This window comes from Symphalangus syndactylus, chromosome 13, assembly GCF_028878055.3.
Source record: "Symphalangus syndactylus isolate Jambi chromosome 13, NHGRI_mSymSyn1-v2.1_pri, whole genome shotgun sequence".
Taxonomy (NCBI): domain Eukaryota; kingdom Metazoa; phylum Chordata; class Mammalia; order Primates; family Hylobatidae; genus Symphalangus; species Symphalangus syndactylus.
Window position 1 is genome coordinate 48,198,867 of NC_072435.2, and position 24,699 is coordinate 48,223,565.

Here is a 24,699-nt window from a genome sequence, read left to right on the forward strand (position 1 = left end):
TCTCAAATTCATGCTCTTCTTTCCTATTTTATTTACATGTGAAAGCATGTGATCAATTGTTGCTGCATCAGAGATATGAGAGTTTCTTTTTTATTAGGTGGGCATTATTTATGACCTTTTTCATAAAAGAGAAAGGATATTAAAATATAAAGTGCATGATAAAAATCTAAGTGGAGAGGCTTTTTCTGGTTAACTCACAATATTGAGTGATGTATGAGGTAGATGTTCTGAGTAATAAATTCTTGTGCATTACAGTGAGAGAAAAATTTTAAAATTTTAGTTAAAATTAAATAAATTGGTGTATTATTTTAACTGTGCTTTTATGTCATGTACATTCATACATTTTTAGATATGTAAACTTAATTTTTTTAAACATTTTTTGACATGTTAAGTCTATTGTACATTCAATGAAGTGTCATTATGCCACTCAGTTTAACCTATCCTACCTTATTCAAGGGTGTAGTTAAGAAATGGTAACAGTAGGCCGGGCGCGGTGGCTCACGCTTGTAATCCCAGCACTTTGGGAGGCCGAGGCGGGCGGATCACGAGGTCAGGAGATCGAGACCACGGTGAAACCCCGTCTCTACTAAAAATACAAAAAAATTAGCTGGGCGTGGTGGCGGGCGCCTGTAGTCCCAGCTACTCAGAGAGGCTGAGGCAGGAGAATGGCGTGAACCTGGGAGGAGGAGCTTGCAGTGAGCCGAGATTGCGCCACTGCACTCCAGCCTGGGCAACAGAGCGAGACTCCGTCTCAAAAAAAAAAAAAAAAAAAGGTAACAGTTTACTATTTGGTAACAGTGGAATAACATCTCTAATCATCTCTTTTTTCAGTGTCTTTAACTTGCACATAAGTTAAAGAATATTGTTCTCATAGGTTAAATTTTTATAGTTTTAATCTTATTTAATCTTATTTAAACTTTTTTTTTTCCTTGACAAATTTAAACTTATTTTTCTTAACTTTTGTGGATACATAGTGTGTATATATAGTTCTGCCATATATGGCATATTTTGATATCAGCATAAAATATGTAACAATCACATCAGGGTAAATGAGAGATTCACCACCTTCAACATTTATTCTTTGAATTACAAGCAATCCAAATCTACACTTTTAGTTATTTTGAAATGTACAATTAAATTGTTATTATAAGGTGATTTTTGTGGTCATAAAAATCACACAGGAATGTTAATAAAATTTGTTACATATTTTTCTCATGTGGCCACTATGCCTGCAAACAGATACATACAGACTTTTAGTTTTGATTTACATATGGTTACATATACACATATGTTACTCTAAAGGTATACCTTAGGTGTAAGAAAATTATGAAGGAAGTGTGTTTGTGTAATTATGAGTTTGTACCTATTTTCAGAAAAATTAATAGAACAAAACAAATTATTGTAATAAAGTGACTAATTTACTAGAAAACCAAAAACTTTGAAAATGTGGAAAGCAAATCTATACTCTCTGGTTTGTATTGAATTCATTATTGTAAAATCTTATGTCTTATGGTTCAGAATCTCCCCTTGAAATTTCTTTGTTTTTACTTGCCTGGTACTCATGCTAGACCCATAATTTTCTTTTTTCTTATATATATATTTTTTATTTTGTAATTTATGAAGTATACATTATGTGAACTGGTCATGGATTATAAGCATAATTTTTATGAAATAGTGTACACAAAATGATCTTTAGATGTAATTCCACAATTAGTGTATTAAGTTATATTTTATTTTGTTAGACGATTCCATTTATTTCTTTTACTTGGAGAACCCTATATAAGCTCACTTTTAGTTATTGTTCCTCTCCATTTTTAAAATTGTCATGTTAATTTATTTACTGAAAAAATTTGTTCAGGTAAGTACTAGGGAGGCTTCTGTAAGTCAAGAGGATGTTTTTGTATATAAATGCAGCAAACAAACATTGCAGTGCTTGCTGTGTAGCAGATGCTTCGTGATAAGCCATAAGTATTCCTCCTGGAGTTAGTTTATAACTTTAAGTCAGAATGGAAAATATCAATGGAGAAGAAATTACATTGATTCCTCATGTTGAGAGGACATTTTTTTTTCCAGGATGCAGAGCTCATTCTTGCTGAATTTAAAAAGAAATTCTGCTTCTTTATTTTTTAATTATCTTCAGTTTTGTTTGTCTTATGTTCATTGCAAGGATGTATGCATCACAGATTTCTCCTTTTTCTGTGTTACAGCTACAATTTTCTCACTTATCTTCCTACCATGTTATTTTACATGGTACATTGTAGGTTCTGATGAGAAAGTTGGTGGGTTTTTATTTTTTTTGAGACAGAGTCTCACTCTATCATCCAGGCTGGAGTGCAGTGGCATGATCTCAGCTCACTGCAACCTCCGCCTCCTGGGTTCAAGCAATTCTCCTGCCTCAGCCTCCCGAGTAGCTGGGACTACAGGCACGCACCACCATGGCCGGCTAACTTTTGTATTTTTAGTAGAGACAAAGTTTCACCATATTAGCCAGGCTGGTCTCGAACTTCTGACCTCATAATCCACCCATCTCGGCCTCCCAAAGTGCTGGGATTACAGGCTTGAGTTACCGCGCCTGGCCAAAAGTTGGTATTTTTAATGTGCTAAAAAAATGGTTTCAAGTGGAGAATTTGCTTACCCATATAACTTTGAGATTAGTTAATTAAAGTGAGAGGCATACACTGTCCACATGTGAAGAATTAAATCAGTTAGCATTGTTTTTCTTTGTAAAAGAAGAATCTTATTGAATTCTTACACAGTGTGGCAAGCATAAAATTTGTTACAAAATATATCTTAGGAATTATATTTATAAGAGAGTTAATGGTAAGTAAAAATTCTAAACTTAATTTTCTATGATATAGCACAATTTTTTTTTTTTTTTTGAGACGAAGTTTCACTCTATCACTCAGGCTGGAGTGCAGCAGTGCTATCGCGGCTCACTGCAACCTCTGCTGCCCAGGTTCAACTGATTCTCCTGCCTCAGCCTCCTGAGTAGCTGGAATGACAGGCGCCTGCCACCGCACCTAGCGAATTTTTGTATTTTTAGTAGAGACGAGGTTTCACCATCTTGGTCAGGCTGGTCTTGAACTCCTGACCTCGTGATCCACCTGCCTCAGCCTCCCAAAGTGCCAGGATTACAGGCGTGAGCCACCGCGCCCAGCCCGTAACTTACATTTTCATACAGGTTCCTATTTTTAGGTGTAAATGTTAAATGTTGCAAAATAATAAAATGTACTGTGTTGATTAGAAATTTGAAATAACGTTTATTTTTCATATTGATATTACAATTTGGAGACATTTTTCACTCACAATTTTTGAAGTGGTTGAAGTTCGGTCTACAGTTTTTATTTTTAGTCACCTCACTGTAGGCAACTCTGGTCATTTTCTCTGGAAAAATTTTGGAGACGAAGTTGTAACGGTTTTCAGATTAAAACATTTCCTGTTATTTTGCATACAAACTTGTTTATAGTGTTCAAACAGTGACCAATCTTTTTTTTTTTTTTTTTTTTTTGAGACGGAGTCTCGCTCTGTCACCCAGGCTGGAGTGCAGTGGCGCAATCTCGGCTCACTGCAAGCTCTGCCTCCCGGGTTCACGCCATTCTGCCTCAGCCTCTCCGAGTAGCTGGGACTACAGGCGCCCGCCACCACGCCCAGCTAATTTTTTGTATTTGTAGTAGAGATGGGGTTTCACCGTGGTCTCGATCTCCTGACCTCGTGATCCGCCCGCCTCGGCCTCCCAAAGTGCTGGGATTACAAGCGTGAGCCACCGCGCCTGGCCGACAGTGGCCAATCTTTAGGCCATAAACAGCACCTACTATTTTAATATCTTTCATACCATTGCAGTTAGCACCAGAAACTCCTGCTGTCTTCAGCTTAAAATAAAAGCCCTAATGTACATTGGCTCCTCCCATGCACGGCACTGAGTTCAGAACATGCTGTTAAATGTCAGAGCTCCTATGGTTATGACTGAAAAATTAAATGCCAAGACAGCACAAAACTATATACTTTTGATACTATTTAGCCAAGTTAATGACAAAGACAGAGAGTATTTGAAAAAATTGATATTCTTCTATAATGTTTTAAATATATATTTTTCAACTTGACAGATAAAGCATGTATTCTGTAAAACATGATGTTTTGAAGTGTGTATATACATTGTCAAATTCTTAATTTTAGGTAATTAATGCTTTACCTCACATAGTTAACATTTTTGTGGTGAGAGCACATGACATTGTCCTAACATTATTCAAAAATACATTACTATTAACTATAGACACCATGCTGTACGATAAGTCTTTTGAATATATTACTTCTATCTAACTATAATTAATGTATTCTTTGACAAACGTCTCTCTAAAGCCCTCTTTTAAATACCTTGGCATCTAGTGGTTACAATTTTCTTCTCTGCTTCAGTGAATTTAAGTTTTATATCATTCGTGTTTAGGTGAAATTATAAAATTTTCTTTCTGTTCCTGGCTTATTAAAAGATAAATAGATAAATTTTGTATATATACTACTTTGTCAATATTTACTCATTAGATGTGAAACTGTTGATTCTATATTTTGGCTATTATGAAGAGTGTTGCAAACAACATAGAAGTACAAATGTTTGTCATTCTGATTTCATTTGTTTTTAAATATATATATATATCCAATAGTAAAATTGCTGTATTATATGGTAGTTTTATTTTAAGTTTATTTAGAAATCTCTGTTTTGGTTTTCATAATGGCTGTTCTCATTTACACTCAAATCAGCAGTGTGCAAGCATTCCTTTTACTTCACATCTTTTTTTTTTTTTTTTTTTTTTTGAGATGGAGTCTTGCACTCTGGACCAGGCTGGAGTGCAGTGGTGCCATCTCGGCTCACTGCAAGCTCCCCCTCCCGGGTTCACGCCGTTCTTCTGCCTCAGCCTCCCGAGTAGCTGGGACTACAGGCACCCGCCACCATGCCTGGCTAATTTTTTTGTATTTTTAGTAGAGGCGGGGTTTCACCGTGTTAGCCAGGATGGTCTCAATCTCCTGACCTTGTGATCCGCCCGCCTCGGACTCCCGAAGTGCTGAGATTACAGGCATGAGCCACCGCGCCCGGCCACTTCACATCTTTACCAACACTTTTTTTTCTTTTTAATAAGAGTCATTCTAATATGAGTGACTTTGTATCTCAGATTTTTTGGCTTGCCTTTCTCTGATAATAAGTGACATCGAGCATTTAAAAATATCTCTTGGCAATATGTATGTCTTAAAAAAATATTTAAGCCTTTTGCTCATTTTTCTTTTTTTTTTTTTTTTTTTTTTTTGAGACAGAGTCTCGCTCTGTCGCCCGGGCTGGAGTGCAGTGGCGCAATCTCGGCTCACTGCAAGCTCCGCCTCCCGGGTTCACGCCATTCTCCTGCCTCAGCCTCCGAGTAGCTGGGACTACAGGCGCCCGCCACCGCGCCCGGCTACTTTTTTGTATTTTTTAGTAGAGACGGGGTTTCACCGTGGTCTCGATCTCCTGACCTCGTGATCCGCCCGCCTCGGCCTCCCAAAGTGCTGGGATTACAAGCGTGAGCCACCGCGCCCGGCGCTCATTTTTCATAGTTACTTGTTTTTTATTGTATAGTCACTTTCTTACATAATCTTGATATTCACCCCTTGTCACAAGTACGGTTTGCAAAAATGTTCTTGCATTTGTCTTGTTGATTATATCAGATTCTGTGCAGCAACTTTTTAATATGAAGTAATCTGACTCATCTATTTTTCCTTCAGTTCCCTGGGATTTTGAGGTTAAATAAAAAAAATCACTACCCAAACCAGTGTTACGGGGCTTTCAGTCTATATTTTTTGTAGTAGTTTCAGAGTTTCAGGCATTCCATTTAAGTATTTAATATATTTTCAGTTGATATATATATATGGAGTAAGATGACTCATTGCTCTGCATGTGGCTATAGTCTTCTCAACACTATTTATTGAAGATACTGTCATTTTCCTAAGAAATTATCACCTATGTAAAAAATCAGTTAGCTTTAAATACATGGATATATTTCCTGTCTCTCTTTTGTGCTCCATTGGCCTGTGAGACTCATTTTGTTCAAATACCATACTGTTTTCATTACTATAGCTTTGCAGTATATTTCAAAGTCAGGTAGGATGATACCTTTAGCTTTTCTTTTTTGCTTGAATGCTTCTGCTATTCAGGGTCTTTTGTCATACCATATACATTTTAGGGTTTTTGTTTGTTTGTTTTTGTTTTATTTTAGACAGAATTTCACTCTTGTCACCCAGGCTGGAGTGCGGTTGTGCAATCTCGGCTCACAGCAACCTCTGCCCTTGGGTTCAAGTGATTCTCCTGCCTCAGCCTCCTGAGTAGCTGGGATTACAAGCATGCAACACCATGCTGGGCTAATTTTTGTATTTTTAGTAGAGATGGGGTTTCACTCTGTTGGCCAGGCTGGTCTTGACCCCACCTCTGCTTCCCAAAGTGCTGGTTTTACAGGTGTGAGCCACTGTGCCCAGCCTTGAACACACTTTTATTAGTTTTTCTCTGTTTATCTTGTCATTTTGTTTGTTTCTGTTTTAAGAAGAATTTTAATTTATACCTGAAATTACTAATTTGAACCCAAAGTATCTGAGACGACACAGTGTCAGGAGATTGTGACAATGCGTGCCCAAGGTTGTGGGGGCACATGTTGGTTTTATACATTTTAGGGAGACAGGAGACATCCATCACTATATGTAAGACACACGTTGTCCAGAAAGGGACAACGCGAAGTGGGGCGGGAGCTTCCAGGTCATAGGTAGATAAAGGACAACTGGTTGCAATTTCTCTGAGCTTCTGATCAGCCTTTTACTGGGTTTTTTCCAGGTCTGTCTTTCCTAAGCCTCCAAGTTTATCTGGAGTCGAGAGAAACTTGACTCCACGTTTGTAGAATTTTAATCTATTTTGGCCAATTTTATGTCTACTTTATAACATACAACAAGTATAACATACAACAACAGGTAATTTAACCAAAACCCTTATGGGTTTTGTAGCTATAAGCTACACATGTATTCTTAGCAAGGTAAAAACAATAGAAACCATGATGATTACAATAACAACCGTTCTGTGCATGAATAGCCCTTCAGCTGGGGACATCACACCCCACTGTGGAGTTTCTGAATCCTACACCCGAAGACAGTCAAAAGTTGGAAAATTGACTTGCACACATACATCTGGTCCACAGGTAGGTTGGTGACTCCCACACCATGATTCAGCACACCCACGAAATGGTGAATTTACTAAGAAGACAAAGTTTACAGGAGGAATAGAGGCTCTGATGCAGCCCACTGTTGAGATTGTGACTCGTGTACTTAGACTCAACATTCAGGAGATGTTGACTCTTATACCTAAGACTGGGACATGTATGGAGTTGTTAATCTCACCCCTGGATCTTCCTGTAGATGTTATTGTGACATGTCTCTCCCAGCACCTGAGTGATTTGACTGTCTTGGGTCCCAGCTGACAGATGGGATTGTGGCATATCACTGGACCCAGCACCTAGGTGATGTGACAGTATTCTCCTGCCTTGGCACTACTTACCTGGGGCTTTGTGACATGTCTGTGCTCATAACTAAGGGGATGTGATTCTCTTCTCTTGCCTGATATCTGCTCACATGGGAGACAATGACATATCACTGGGCCCAATACCAAAGTGACATTGCTTTTTAACCTTGACCCTCTTCTTAGAAAACATTGTGATGCATTGTTGGGGCACAGTCAACGTGACGTGAGTCTCCTGCATGAACCCTGACCACAGAGACCATCGTGACATAATCTCTGGAAGCTCAACTATTTGAAGGGATTACCTTGTTATACTTGCTCTTTGCCCAAAGGAGAGAATGTGACGTATCTCTGGGCCCAGGACTTAGTTGATGTAACTCTGCTGTCCTGCCTGGGCTATACTAGAAGAAAGTGACTTATTACTGGGCCCAGCACACAGCTGATGTGATTCTACTGCCTTGATCCTTGCCCATAGGAATCATCATTACATACTTTTGGGCTCTTCTGCTGGATGATGTGTGTCTCCTTTTCTGTCCACAGAGGAGATTGTGACATATCACTTGACCCAGCACCTACATGATGTGCCTCTCGTGCCTTGGCTTTTCCCACTGGGCTAATTGTGACATAGCTGGGCACAGCTTCTAGGTAATTTAACTCTTCTTCCTGAGTCCTACCCACAGGGGGCATTGTGATATATCTCCAAGCACTTCACCTAGGTAATATGACTCTTTCCCTGGACCCTCCCCTAATATGGTATCGTGACATATTTCTGGACCACCACCTAGGTGATGTTACTCTTTTCTCCTACCTTTTACTGGAAGTGAATTCATACGGGTATGAGTGCAGAAACCTCTCAGAAGAAACAACTCGACTGAGGGGCATAAAGCAGGAGAGACCAAAGCAAGTTTTAAAGTAGCAGTAAAGGTTTATTAGCTACAGAACAGAAACAAAAGGAAGGAAAGTATACTTGGAAGAGGGCCAAGTGAGTGACTTAAAAGGCAAGTGCACGATGTGACTTTTTGACTTGGGGTTTTGTATGTTGGCATACTTCCGGGGTTTTGCGTTACTTCCTCCTGCTTGCCCACCTCCTGAGATCTTACTGGGAAGCTGCTGATCACTAGTTGTAGCTGATCTACTAGTTGCCCACTTGAGAACAGAGGAGATACTGGAGTGAACTGTGGCCCCCTCTTCATCCTTGGGGTTCAAGGCTTACCATGCACACCTAACTTTTGATCTCTGTTTTATGGGTCTCTCGCACCTGTGGCCTTGGCCCAGCCTACATCATTGACTCCACTGACCTCTAGTGACTCTCGGTAAGAGCATTCTAGCAACAAAATAAGTATTTCTCTTCTCAGATTTCCATTTCCCATGTTCTTTTAGTAGATGTGAAGCCCATTTTTCAGCTAACTGCCAAAAGGGGGCTAGACTTCCCTCCCCACTCTTTTCATATATGACCTTGAAGGTCTTGATGCATATTGAGAAGGGCAGGAAAGCAGTTAGAAAAATGGAGGCTACAGAAGAAAGTGAACGGAAGCGAGAGGAACACTCAAGGGACGGCTTCATATGCTCAACAAAACAGCAGCCCTTGGATTCAAGAGGGCAATGTTTATCCGAAGCAGGTGGACAAACTACTTCAAAAATCACTGAGAAACTCATTCCTGGAGCATAACAGAAATGAAAAGTATACGATAAGTCATAAGAAGCTGGCAGAGCCAGAGTTGGAATTAATGTGGATTAGTGGAATTAGATTAGAGGCTTATGTCTGGACCCTACATACAAGGAAATTGTGACATATCTTTGCGTTCATCAGCAAAAAGTAATGACTCTTCTTTTTTCTCCTGGGAAGATTGTGACTTATTACAGGGCGCAGAAAACAGGTGACTGGCCGGGCGCGGTGGCTCACGCTTGTAATCCCAGCACTTTGGGAGGCCGAGGCGGGCGGATCACGAGGTCAGGAGATCGAGACCACGGTGAAACCCCGTCTCTACTAAAAATACAAAAAAAATTAGCCGGGCGTGGTGGCGGGCGCCTGTAGTCCCAGCTACTCGGAGAGGCTGAGGCAGGAGAATGGCGTGAACCCGGGAGGCGGAGCTTGCAGTGAGCCGAGATCGCGCCACTGCACTCCAGCCTGGGCGACAGAGCGAGACTCCGTCTCAAAAAAAAAAAAAAAAAAAAAAAAAAAAGAAAACAGGTGACATGCCTCTCCTGCCTGGGCCTTCCCCACAAAGTGTTTTGGGATATAACATGGCCCAGCACCCAGGTGATGCGACTCTGCCATCTGTGCCCTGCTTTCAGGTGGGGATTGTAACATTCCTGGCTAAACATCAAGGTGATGTGACTCTCCTTCCTGGTCTTTGCCCTCCGAAAATATTGTGACATATTCCTGGGCCAGTGCTAAGGTGATGTAACTCTCTTACTCATTCCCTACACACAGGAGGGATGTTGATATATATATTTGCGGAGATCACTGATATGATGATGACATACAAAAAAAAAAGTTATACCACTCCCTCACATACAGTATAAAGCCGTCAAGTGGTACAAACTGATCACAGGACACAGCACAAATATGAGACTGTTTTTTGTATGTGCAACCTGCCAACCTTTAAAGTCACCCTCACACATGGACAGGGTCCAATTTTGAAGTCCTGAAACTCACAAGTAGACACAGTTCAAAGTTAAAATTGTGACTGTAATATGTGAACATCTGGCCACTGTTGGGTTAATGACTGTTTAATACACCCAGCTTATAGGCAGGTAAAAACTTTCCAATCTGGACTCTCCCAATTGAAGAGATGTTGACTCATACCCGGGCTTAGGGCCACGGGTACAATCATAGGTCCATATCAGTACAAATATGTCAGAGCAGATTGTGACTTTCATACATAATGTATAAAGTCCTCAAGTGGTATAGAGAGTGTCCTAACAGGACCGAGAACACAGGTGAGAATATGACACTCATATGCACACTCACCCAACAGTCAAGATTGTCATCTTTCCACATGAACACAGCCCACAGCTGAGGAACCGAATCTTACAACTGGAGGCAAAGGGTGGACTTTCACATGTGGATCCAGTCAAAATGAGGGCTGGTGACTTTTGGACCATGACTCGGCACACCTGTAAGGCTGTGACTAAGGAGACACAGTCCACAAAAGTGATTGAGGCTCTCATGCACGATTCCAGTCCACCATTGAGATTGTGACTCCTGTATTTAGACATAACATACAAGAGGTGTTGACTCTTCCTAGAACCAAGACACGTGCTAAATTCTTTTCTTTTTTTTTTTTTTTTTCTTTTTGAGACAGTCTTGCTCTGTCGCCCAGGCTGGAGTACAGTGGCATAATCTCTACTCACTGCAACTTCTGCCTCCCGGGTTCAAGCAATCCTCCTGCCTCAGCCTCTCGAGTAGCTATGATTATAGGCGCACGCCACCACAACAAGCTAATTTTTTGTATTTTTAGTAGAGGTGAGGTTTCGTCATGTTGGTTAGGCTGGTCTCGAACTCCTGACCTCAGGTGATCCGCCCGCCTTGGCCTCCCAAAGTGCTCGGATTACAGGCTTGAGCCACCATGCCTGGCAACTAAATTGTTAATCTCATCACTAGACCTTCCAGCAGGTGAGAGTGTGACATATTCCCCTGCCCACCACATGAGTGATTTGAGTTTTCTGCCTGGGCTCAGTCAAAGGTAAAATTGTGAGATATCTCTTGACTCAGTATCTAATTGATGTGACTATTCTGCTTTGTCTGTAACCACAGGACATTGTGACATATTTCTGGGCCTTGTACTCAGGTGATGTGACTCTCCTCTCCTGTCTTGGTGATGCCCCAGAGGGCACTGTGACATATTACTGGACCCTGTACCCCGGATATTTGGCTCTCCTGCTTGTGCCCTGCCCACAGGGGCCATTGAGACCTATTGCTGAGTCCCAAGACCCATGAGATGTAACTTACCTGCTTGGACTCTTTCTACAAGGGGCATTTGACCTATCTCTGCCTATTATCCAGGTGACATGACTCTTCTCTCCAGCCTTATCTCAGTCTACAGGAAAAATTGTGACATATCTCTGAGACTAGCACCTAGCTGATGTGACTTTTCTCTTTTTCCTAGCTTCTGCCCACTGGGGAGATTGTAACATGCCCCTTGTCCCAGCACTATGTTGATGTTATCCTTTTGTCTTCACGCTGCAATCACAAGACATTGTGACATATTTCTGGGCCCAGCGCCAAAGTGATGTGAGTCTCCTGCCTGGATCCTGCCCACAAGGGGTACTTTGACATATCTTTGGACCCATCAATTCATTGATGGGACCTTCTCTTCTATGAGCTTTGCCCTGGACCATCTGCACAAAATAGAGAGTGACTTATCACTGAGCCCAGCACACAGATAATGTGACTCTCCTGCCAATTCCCTGCCCTCAAAAATGATTGTGATATATTCCTGGAGAAGGACTCAGATGATGTGATTCTCCTGCCTGCTCCTGACCCACAAGTAGGATTGTGACATATATCTTTGCTCAGGTTACAGGTGTGATGATGACTTTTGTACCTCAAACCAGCCAATATAGGTGATATTATGGGTCTTCCCTTTGTTCGAAGGTAATAGAGGGTTACCACTTTGTTGCATATCATAAGAAGACCTTGGATGGTACAGAGAGTGTCAACACAAAGCCTGGCACACAGGTGAAATTGTGTTTTACGTACATCCTGCCAACCATTTCATTCATCACATTCACACATGGATAAAGCCCACTGGTGAAGTTTTAAAACACACAGGAATGCAGCTTACAATTGGAATTAAGACTTTCATATGTGAAGATTTGGCCACACTTGGAATGGTAACTTATCTGTAAATCCACTCATAGGTGGGACTCTCCTATCTGGACCGAGCCAACTGGAGTGATGTTGACTCTCATATCTTGGCTTAGGGCCACAGGTACAATCATTGGTCCATACCAGAATGAATGTCTCAGAGTGAATGGTGACACTAACGCACACTGTATAATGCCATCAGTTGGTACAGAGAATGTTTTCACAGGGCCCTGCAGACCGGTGAGATTGTGACCCTCATATGAACACCCAACTGAAAGTAAAGATGGTCAACCACCCAGCTGAAAGTAAAGATGGTCAAGTAAAGATGTAAGTCATATATACATTGACACAGTGCACTGTTGAGGTTCTAAATCTAACAACCAGAGGCAGTCAGAAGATTTTTTTTAAAAAGGCTCTTATACATAAATGTGGTCCACAGGTGGGTGGGTGACTCTCAGACCGGGATTCAGCACACCAAGAAGGCTGGGACTCCATTAAGTCAACACAATATGCAATAGGAATTGAGGCTATGATGCATAGATCTGGTTCACTGATGAGATGTGCCTCAGGTAGTTGGACCCAACATTCAGGATGTGTTGACTGTCATATCTGAAACTGGTATATGTGCAGGATTGTTAATCTCATCCCTGGACCTTCCTGCAGGTGTGACTGACATATCATGTACCCAGCACCCAGCATAATTTGAAGTCTCCCACCTGGGCCCAGCTCACAGATGAAATTGTGACATATCGCTGAACCCAGAACATAGGTGATGTTATTCTATTCTTCTGCCTTGGCCCTGCCTACATGGAGCATTGTCCCGTGTTTCTAGGCCCTGCACTCAGCACTCAGGTTATATGTCTATTCTGCCTGTGCCCAGCCTGTGTGGATCATTGTGATATGTTTTTGGGGCTGACGTTTATGTTTTGTAAGCCTCCTGCCTGGGATCTGCCAGTAGGGAGCATTTTGATATATCTATGTGCCAATCACTATGTGCACAGGTGATATGAACCTTTTCTATTGCCTGGTTTCTGCTCACAGGGAAGATTATGACCTATCAGTAGGCCAACAGGTAATTGGTGTAACTCTTAGTCTCAGGTTCTGCCTACAGGGGAGATTGTGACATATTGCTGGGCTCAGCACCAAGGTGATTTGGGTCTTCTGCCTGGACCCTGCCTTGTAGGAGCATTGTGACATAGCTCTGAGCCAATCACCTAGCTAATGTGACTTTTCTCTTCTCTTACCTGAACTGTGCCCATAGAATAGATTGTGGCATATCTCTAGGACCAGCGTCTAGGTGATGTGACTCTCCTCTCTTACCTGGCCATGCCCACAGAAGGCAGTTACTTATGACTGGCCAGTGCCCAGCACACAGGTGATGGGTCATGGAGACATGTCTCTGGGCCCATCACCTGGATGATGTGACTCTTCTTTTCTTCATAGGGCCTGTCCATGTGAGGAATGTGACATATTGCTGGGCCCAGCATCTATGTGATGCATCACTTCTCTTGTGCCTTGTCTCTTTCAACTGGAGTGATTGTGACATGAAGCCCCTAACTTATCTGACTCTTCTTTTCCATCTGAGCCCTACCCACAGGGGGCATTGCAACATATTTTTGAGACCCTCCCCTAGGTGGCGTGACTCTCATGAGTGAGCCATCCACTCAGTTGGTATTGTGACACATTTTTGCACACAGCACTGAGGTGATGTGACTCTCCTCTACTGCTTGGGCTCTGTCCAAGGAGGTATTGTGATATATCACTGGGTCCAGCACCTAGGTTATTTGACTTCCCTCTACTGCCTGGGCCCTGCACACATTGTGTATTGTGACATATGGCTGTGTCCGAAACATAGGGGATGCAACTCTCCTCCATTGGCTTTGCCCATTGAAGTATTAGAAAAGACTAATAAAAGAGAATAAAATATCTTAATTATTCATCTAGGTGATTTGACTCTTCTTTTCTGCCTGAGCACTGCACACAGCTGAGATTGTGACAGTGATACGCACACCCAGCCAACAGTATAGACTGTCATCATCCCACCACTGCCCACTGCTGAGGTCCTGAATCTCACACCCAAAGCCAGTCAAAAGTAGTGAATTGACTCATATGCAGATTTCATTCACATTTGGGTTTCTGACTCTCCAACCAACATTCAGCAAACCTGTGAGGCTGTCATTCTACTAAGAAGACAGTCCACAGGACAGATTGATGCTGTCATGCATGGATCCAGTACACCATTGAGAGCGTGACTCATGTCCTTATACCCAACATGACATTTCACTGGGCCCAGCACCAAGCTGATGTCACTGCTCTATTATCCAGGTTCTGACTCCCACCTAGTTGATGTGACTATCTTACCTGTGCTGTTTTGTCAAGGGATATGGTGACATATTACTGGACCCAGCACCTAGTTGATGTGACTTTTGCTGCTCCTAGGGCTCACAGTCCTAAAAAAGAATTGACTTGTACTGCTGGGCTTAGCACCAAGGTGACAATACTGTTACCTGTGTCTGCATATCAAAGTCATAATCTCACCTGTGTGCTGGCCCCTGTAATAAAACTCTGTACTGCCAGGGGGCATTATACAATATGCATAAGTTTCATAATCTGCCATGACTTTAATACAGGTAGGAGACTCAGGACCCTACCAGTTTCCTTAAGCCTAGCTGTAAGGGTCAACATGTATTTTATTGGCTGGGTTTAGTTATAAGAGTCATCATTGTGCCTGTGAGCTAACATCACGCCTGTGGCTGGATCTACATATGACAGTCAAAATTCCAACTGTGGGCTGTGTCCATGTACAAGACTCAGGACCTCACTAGAGGTCTCTGTCCATGTGTGAGAGTGACACTCATAACTGTTGGCTGGATGAGCATACAAGAGTCACAATCTCATCTGTGTACTGGGTACACTTATATGTCAAAATGCCACTTGTGGAAAAGAAACAAGCTAAGAGAGCCACGTATTTTAAGTGCTGGGCTAAATGTATGTTACAATATCCCCTGTGGGCAGGGCCCAGGAAGGAGACTTAAATTACCTGCATACTGTGACCTGTGATATGTCACAATGCCTTCTATGGGCATGGCCCGAGCAGGAATTTCACATTATCTTTGTGCTGTCCCAAAGATATGTTTCACTCCCCCTCCATTGGCATGGCTTAGAGAGAATAGAACAGTCACAGCACCTAAATTATGGCCACAGAGATAAATCACGATACCTCCTGTGGGCAGGGCCGAGGATAGAAGCTTACATTACCTGCAATCTGGGCTTGCTAAAATAATTCAGCCTCCTGTTGCCATGACCCAGGCAGAAGAGGAGAATTATATCATCACCTAAGTCCATGGGCCTGTGGTACGTCACAGTCCATTTTCAAGGGGCAGAATGCAGGCAAAAGAAAAAAGTCACATCACCTAGGCAATGAGTTCAGAGGTATGTCACAATACCTACTGTGGGCAGGGCCCAGGCAGTACGGTCACATCACCGAGGTGCTCGCTCAGTGATATCTCACAATGGCTTTGTGGGCAGGGCCCAGGCTAATGATAAGAGTCAGATGACCCAGTGATATTTCACAACACCCTCTGCGGGTAGGGCTCAAGTAAGAAAGTCACATCACCTAGGTGCTTGACCCAGGTATATGTCACAATCTCCCCTGAGGGCTGTGCCCAGGCAAGAAAGTAAAATCACTCAGGTGTTATGCAAAAGTATATGTCACAATCACACTTGTGAGAAGGTCCAGGGATGAGATTCACAATTCCACATATGTTCCAGCTTTAGGTGGGAAAGTCAACACCTCCCATGAGTTGCATCTAAATACATGAGTCACAATCTCAGTGATGGACTAGATTCATGCATGAGACCCTCAATTTTACCTGTAGGCTGTGTACTGGTATCAGAGTCAAAGCCTGACAGGTGTAATGAATCCTGGTCCTACAGTTATACCATCTACCTGTAGACAAAATCTACATGTAAAGATTATAATTCCAACTTTCAACTGTGTCCAGGTGTGAGATTCAGAATCTCAACAGTTGTCTGTATTCATGTGGGAGGATGACAATTTTTACTGTGGGCTGGAAGTGTATATGAGAATCACAATCTCAGCTGTGTTCTGGGTCCTCTTATGACACTCTCTGTACCACCAGAGGGCTGTATATTGTTTGGGTGAGACTCCCAGTCCCCTGTGAGACATTAGTGCTGTATAAATGCATGATTTTACCTGTTGCCCCATGCCCAGGTATGAGAGTCAACATTTCTCATATTGGCTGTGTCCAGGTATAAAAGTCATTGCTCTGCCTCTTAATTAGGTTCAGATATGAGTCACCATCCCACCGGTGGCTAGATGCACACATGACATTAAAAACTCCAACTGTGGATTGCATCTGTGAGTAAAATTCAGGACCTCACCAGTGGGTTCTGTCCATGTGTATGAATGGCAATTCTCTACTGTTGGCTGAGTGTGCATCTGAGAGTTACAATCTCAACTTTGTGCTGAGTTATGTAATGGCACTTTCTTTACAACCCTGGGGGCATTATGCAATATAAGTGAGTGTGATAATCCTCTGTGACATTTATATAAGTAGAAAACCCAAAACCTTACCTGTTGACCTAAGCCTAGGTACAAGAGTCAAAATATCTTCTATTGGCCAGGTTCATTGTGCAAGTGAGTTGGGTACAGAAATTTGTCACCATCCAACCTGTGGCTGGATCCATATATAACAGTCACAATTTCAATGGTGGAATGGGTTCCTGTGTAAGATTTAGGACATCACCAGTAGGCTCGGTCTATGTATGAGCATGGCAATTCAAACTGTTGACTAGATGTGTATAAAAGAGTCACAATTACACCTGTGGACTGGGCCCTGCAATGACAGTATTTCCCAAGAGCTTTATACAACATATGTGAGTGTCATAATCTTCTGTTACTTTCCTACGAGTAAAGGACCCAGACCCCAAAGCAGCTACCAGAGTCAACATCTCTCTTATTAGCTGGGTCCAAGTATGAGTCATCACCATTCCTGTGAGCTGAATCCAGAGAGTCACTATCTCACTTCTGGCAAGATATACATATGACAGTCCCAATTCCAACTGTTGGCTGTGTTCACATAAGATTCAGGACCTCAACAGTGGTCTTTGTTCCTGTGTTATAGTGACAATAGTAACTTTTGGCTGGGTTTGCATACAAGAGTAAAAATCTCATCTGTATGCTGGGCCAAGTTATATGTCACAGTCTTACCTTAGGGAAAGGCTGAGAAATAAGAGGAACATCACCTTGATTCTTCACCTGGAATATGTCTCAATCCCCTCTATGGAAAAGGCCCAGGCAGAAGAGTCACATCACTTGTGTTCAGGGCCCAGCAACTTATAATATTTCCTCTAGGCAGAGCCCAGACAGGAGATTCATGACATTTGGGTCCCGAGCCCAGAGATATGTCACAGGGGACTAAAGAATCTTTTCTTTAGGCATGTCTTTGGCAGCAGAGAAGAAGCACATTATGTAAAAAGTTGGTTCAAAGATATGTCACAATGTCCCCTTCAGGTGGTATGCAGGCAGGTGAGGAGAGTCACATCATCCAGATAATCAACCCAGCAATATGTCAAAATGCCCCCTGATGGAAGGGCAAAGAAAAGAAAGTCACGGCTGGGCACGGTGGCTCACACCTGTAATCCCAGCACTTTGGGAGGCCAGGTGGGCAGGTCACCAGAGGTCAGGTGTTTGAGACCAGCCTGACCAACATGGAGAAACGCTGTCTCTAGTAAAAATACAAAATTAGCTGGGTGTGGTGGCACATGCCTGTAATCCCAGCTACTCTGAAGGCTGAGGCAGGAGAATCCCTTGAACTGGGGAGGCGGAGATTGCGGTGAGCCGAGACCATAACACTGCACTCCAGCCTGGGCAAAAGAGTGAAACTCCCTCTCAAAAATAAATAAATAAGGCCGGGCGCGGTGGCTCAAGCCTGTAATCCCAGCACTTTGGGAGGCCGAGGCGGGCGGATCACAAGGTTAGGAGATCAAGACCATCCTGGGTAACACGGTGAAACCCCGTCTCTACTAAAAATACAAAAAAAAATTAGCCGGGCGTGGTGGCGGGCGCCTGTAGTCCCAGCTACTCGGGAGGCTGAGGCAGGAGAATGGCGTGAACCCGGGAGGCGGAGCTTGCAGTGAGCCGAGATCGCGCCACTGCACTCCAGCCTGGGGGACAGAGAAAGACTCCGTCTCAAAAATAAATAAATAAATAAATAAATAAATAAATAAATAAATAAATATTAAAAGTAAAGTCACATAACTGAGGTGAGTAGACCAGAGATTTCACAATGCATGCTATAAGTAGGGATCATGGAAAAGAGGAGCTTCACATAACCTAGGGGCTGCACCCAGATATATACCACAATCATCCCAGTGGGCAGGGCCTAGGTATGAGAGGAGAGTCACACCACACAAATGCTAAGCCAAGCGAAATGTCACAATTCCTACTGTGGATGGGTCCAAGAAAAAAGAAAAAAGTCACATCATCTACATGTTGGGGCCACAGATATGCATCAATGTTCCCTGTAGGTACGGCCCAGGCAGAAGGGGTAAGTCAAGTCACCTGGGTGCAGAGATATGTCACAATGTCTTCTATAGGCAAAGCCCAGGTACAAAAGGAGAGTCACATCAAATAGTAGATCAGCCCAGAGATATGTCACAGTGCCCCTGTAGGCAGAGTCCAGGCATGAGACTCAAATCACTTTTGTGCTGGGCTCATCAATACGTCACAATGCCTTTTGAGAGCAGGACCAAATCAAGAGAGTAATATCACCTTGTTTGACCTAGTGATATGTCACTATCTTTTGTGTGCACAAAATATAGGAAAAAGAGACGAGTCACATCAGCTGGGTGCTGAGGCCAGAGACATGTCTCAATCTCCCCATCAACAGAAATCATGTAGGAGAAGAGAGTCAAAACACATGGATGTGGCCAGGCGCAGTCACTCATGCCTGTAATCCCAGCACTTTGGGAGGCCAAGGCAGGGGGATCACCAGAGGTCAGGAGTTCGAGACCGGCCTGGCCAACATGGTGAAACCCTGTCTACACTACAAATACAAAAATTAGTCAGGCGTGATAGTGGGCACCTGTAATCCTGGCTACTTGGGAGGCTGAGGCATGATAATTGCTTGAACCTGGGAGGTGCAGGTTGCAGTGAGCCAAGGTCATGCCACTGCACAGCAGCCTGGGTGATAGAGCGAGACTCTGTCTTAAGACACACACCACACACACACAGACACACGGATAATGGGCACAGAAATATTTAATAATGTCCCCTGTAGGAAGGGCCGAGGCAGAAGAGTAAAATCACCTGGGTGTTGGACTGTGCAATATGTCAAAATAGCCAATGTGGGCAGGCCACAGGCAGAAATCACATAAACTGGGTGCAGGGCCTGTAAATACATCATAATGTCTTCTATGGAGGGAACCAAGACAGGAGAATAGATCACATCAGCTAAGTACGGGAAAAAAATGACATGTCATAATCTCTACTGGATGGTAGACTCAGGCAAGAGAGTCAAATCACTCAGATTCTGGGCAGAGGCATACATCAGAATCACACCTACAGGAAGGTCCAGGGATAGGATTAACAATCCCGCACATGTCCCAGTTGTTGGTTTGGTCTAAGTATATGAGTCACAATCTCAAAAATAAACGATCTGTACAAAAGAGACTCAATTCCTTCTGAAGACTGTTTCCCCTTAGTGCAGTCACAGCCTCACAGCTGTGGGGAATCTTGGTCTGAGATTCACCAAGCCATCTAGGGACCAGATCCATGTAAAAGAGTTAATTCTCCAACTTTCCACTGCCTCCAGGTGGGAGATTCAGAACCTCAACAGTGGGCTGTGTTCATGTGGAAAGATGACAATCTTTACTATTGGCCACCTGTGCAAAGGAATGTCACAATTTTACCTGTTTGCTGGGCTCTGTGAGGACAGTCTCTCTACCATTCAGGGGCTGCATATGTTATGTATGAGAGTCAACATCTGCTCTGAGACCTTCATGCTGTTATGCACCCACGATAGTACCTGTGCCCCTAATTCCATGTATGAGACTGAACATCTCTCCTACTGGCCGAGTCTAGATGGGAGAGTCCTGACCTCTCTATGAGCTGGATTTAGGAATGAGTCACCAGTACAGCTGTGGCCAGCTGATCACTTATGACAGTCAGAATTTTAACTGCAGACTGCGTCTACATGTGAGATTCAGCATTTCACCAGTAGGCTCTGTTTAGATGTGAGGGTGACAATCCTAACAGTTGGCTGGGTGTGCGTATGAGAAACACAATCTGACTTGTGTCCTGGGCCCTGTGATGACATCCTCTCTACCACTGGAGGACTTTATATAAGATACAAGAAAGTGGTAGTTCTCTATGACTTTAATACACAGAGGAGACCCAGGATCTTACCCATTTCACTAAGCCTAGCTATGAAAGTATCTTATTTTGACTGGTTCGAGGAAAGAGGGTCAGCATCCTACCTGTGAACTGGGCCAAGATATGTCGTAATCCCACCTATAGGTAGAGAGTGAGCAGGAGAGTCATATCACCTGGGAGCTGGGCAAGGCATATGTCACAATCTTCCCTGAGGACAAGGACCAGGTAAAAGAGTCACATCCCTGCATGCTCAGTCAGGGACACTTTACCACCCCTTCCTGAAAGCAGGGAACATGATGCATAGTCACATCACCTAGGTGCTGGGCCCAGTGATATGTCACAATGCTCCCTGTGGGCAGTACCCAGGCAGGAAAGACACGTCGTCTCAACGGTGGGCCCAGCAATATGTCCCAGTCTTTCCTGTGGGCAGAATGCCAGCAGAAGAGGAGAGTCACATATCCTAGGTGATGGATTCAGGCATATGTAAAAAGGTTTTCTGTTGGCAGGACCAAGGCAGGAGTCTTAAATCCCATTGATGTAGGGCCCAGCCATATGTCTCAATACCCCAAATATGCAAAGCCCAGGCAAATAAGACAGTCACATCACCTAGGTGCTCGGTCAAGGGACATGCCCCAATCCCCTTTTTTTGTCACGACCCAGGCAGAAGAAGAGTCACAACACCTAAGTGATGAACAAAAAGATGTCATAATACCCCTGCTGGCAGGGCCCAGGTCAAAGAGTTGCATCACCTAGGTTTTGACCCCAGCCGTATGTCACAACATAGAATGTACGCAGGGCCCCGGCAGAAGAGGAGATTCACAACACCTAGGTTCTTGGCTCCGTGATACATCACAATTCCTTCTTGGGCAAAGTCCAAGCAGTGGAAGAGAATCACATCATCATCATCTAGTTGCTGGGTCCAGCAATATATCACAATACCCCCTAAGAAGAGGATCTAAGCAGAAAAGTCTCCTCACCTAGGCAAGAGGCCCAGAGGTATATCCCAATGCTTTCTGTGGTAGGGCTCAGGAAGAAGAAAGTCACAAAGCCTATGGGATAGACCAAGTTATATTTCACAATCACCCTAGTAAGCATGGTTGAGGCACGTGATGTAGGTGCTGAGCCAAGTGATATGTCACAATGCTCTCTGTGAGCAGGGACCAGGCAGGAGAAAGAAGTCAAATCACCTGTGTGATGAGTGCAGAGAGATGTCACAATAATCCAGGCAAGAGAGTAACATCACCTTGGTGTTGGATTCAGAAATATGTCACAATGTCCCACGTGAGAAGGACATAAGCAGGAGAGTCACAAAAACTGGGTGCAAGGCCTGGCAATATGTCATAATTTCCACTGTGGACAGACTCAAGAAACAAAAGGAGACTCACATGATCTGAGTTATGCGCTCAGAGATATATTCCAGTTACCTCTATTGGCAAGGACAGGCAGAAATATCACATCACCTTTGCGCTCAGTAATGTGCTAGGTCACATCACCTAGGTGATAAACAACAACACATCACCCTTTCTTTTCTGAACATAGCTCAGGCAAGAGAGGAGCATCGCATTTCCCAGGTGCCAGGTCCAGATATATGTCACCATATCCCTTACGGGCAAAGATGTGTGGTAAGGGGAGATAGTCAAATCAAATAGTTGATGGGCCCAAAGATATGTCACAATGCACTCTATGGGCAGGGTCCAAACACAAGACACACTTCACCTTGGTGCTGGTAACAGCAATATGTCACAATGCCTTCTGAAGACAGTGCCAAGGCAAAAGAGTAACATCACCGTGGTGTTGGGCCCAACTTTATGTCACGATTTCCCCTGTGAGGAAAACCTCAGAAGACAAGAGAAGTCACATCAGCTCAGTACTGAACAAAGCGATATGTTCCATTCTCCCCTGAGAGCTAGGATCAGGCAAATGAAGATAGTCACATCACTTGGTGACAGGCCCAGGATATGAAACAACTTTCTGTATACATGTTACTGTATCCGGCATGTAGGTGAGCTGACCCTTCTGCCTCTGCGTTGGCCACAGGAAGGATTGTGACATATCACTGAACCCAGAACCTATGTGATGTGACTTTTTTCCTGTGCCTTATATACAGAAAAATAGAAAATATCACTGGGCCCCAGACCTAGGTGAGGTGACTCTCCTCTACTACCTGGGCCTTGCCCAAAAGGGGCATTGTGACATATCTCTGGCACCATCACCTGGGTGAAGTGGCTGTCCTCTTCTGAATAGGCGCCGCCCACAGCTGTGATTGTTATAAAATGCTGGGCCCAGCACTCAAGCGGCTTGACTCTGCTGCGTGGACCCACACAGGGCATTGTGATATATAAATGGGCCCATCAACTAAAAATGTGACTTTCTACATTAGTCTGTTCTCATACTGCTAATAAAGTCATACTCAAGACTGGGTAATTTATAGAAGAAATAGGTTTAATGGACTCCAGTTCCACATGCTAAGGAGGCCTCAGAATCCTGGTAAAAGACAAAGGAAGAGCAAAAAGGCATCTTACATGGTGGCGGGCATAAGGGCAGGAGAACTCCCCTTTATAAAACCATGAGATCCCATAAGACTTATTCACTAGCCCAAGAAGAGTATAAGAGAACCACCTCCATAATCCAATTATATTTACCTGTCCTTGCTCTTAACATGTGGGGATTGCTAAAATTTAGGTGAGATTTGGGTGGGGACAAAGCCAAACCATATCAGTGTTTTCTCCTGCTTGAGCCCTGTCCATAGGGGAGATACTGACGTATCACTGAACCCAGCACCTTGGTGATGTGACTCTCCTGGGCCCTGCCATAAAAGAGAATGGTGACATGTCACTGGGCTCAGTACCTAGGTGATGTAACTCTCCTCTCCTGTCTGGACTCTGTCCTAAAAGAGAATTGTAAGATATCACTGAGACTAGCCCTTAGGTAATGCGATTTTCAGCTACCAGGGCCTTGTCTACAAGGGGCAAGGTGATATAGTGTGGGGACTATCTCCCAGGTGATGTGACTCTTCTGCATTGGCCTGGCCTAAAGGGGAAATTGCAACATATCTCTGGGCCTACCACCTAGGTGATGTGACCTTCCTCACCTGCTTGTGCTCTGCCCACAGGAAGATTTCCACGTATATCTGGGCCCAGCACCTAGGTAATGGGACTCTTCGGCCTAAGCACTGCTTACACAAGCCATTGTGATGTATTCCTAGGCCCAAGACACAACGATGCGACTTTTCACTTCTGCTTGGACCCTATACAAAGGGGGCACTGTGATATATCATGGGGCTCATCACCTAGATGATGTAATTCTTCTTTTGCTTGGGCCTTGCCCACAAAATAAATAGTGACATATTGCTGGGCATAGCACCTAGGTGATGTGATACAACTGCTCTGGCTTGTACCACAAAGGGCACTGTGACATATTGCTGAATTTAGTGCTCAGGAGATGTGACCCTGGGGCCTGAGCTGAGTCCACAGGTGGATTGTGACATATTCCTTGACCAGAACCTAGGTGACATGAATCTTTCTTCCGTCATGGGCCCTGACTGCAGTGAGGATTTTGACAATATTACTGGGCCCTACACACAAATGATGTGACTCTGCTGCCTGAGTTCTGTCAAAGGAGGGATTGTGACCTATCCAATAGGCCAGAACCTACATGATGTGACTTTCCTCTCCTTCCTGAGCCCTGTAAACAGAGTTAATTGTGAAATATTGCTTTGCACAGCACCCAGGTGATGTGGTTCTCTAGGCTAGGCCCTGCCCACAGAGGGGTTGTGACATATTGCTGAGCTCAGCACTCAAGTAATGTGACTTTCTTGGCAGCGCCCTGAACACAGGGGGTTATTGAAATAGTCCTAGACCAACATTCAAGCAATGTGACTCTCCCGTCTGGTCTTCCCACAGGTGGGATTGTGACATACCTAGGCCTAGTTCATGGGTGTGATGATGACTTTCATATGCGGACCCAACCAAT

General features: G+C 43.6%; 1 protein-coding gene and 1 long non-coding RNA gene across 2 annotated transcripts in view; both read right to left on the reverse strand.

Moving 5' to 3' along the window:
- The window catches only part of LOC129459381 (zinc finger protein 676-like), a 375,112-nt gene that overhangs the window by 287,584 nt on the left and 62,829 nt on the right, over positions 1 to 24,699 (reverse strand). The window lies entirely within an intron of this gene.
- LOC129459437 (uncharacterized) lies at positions 19,629 to 21,832 on the reverse strand. Its single transcript, XR_008649980.2, has 3 exons — positions 21,705 to 21,832; positions 20,832 to 20,935; positions 19,629 to 19,806 (listed from the first exon to the last, which is right to left on the reverse strand). It is a non-coding gene; the product is annotated as an uncharacterized lncRNA (long non-coding RNA).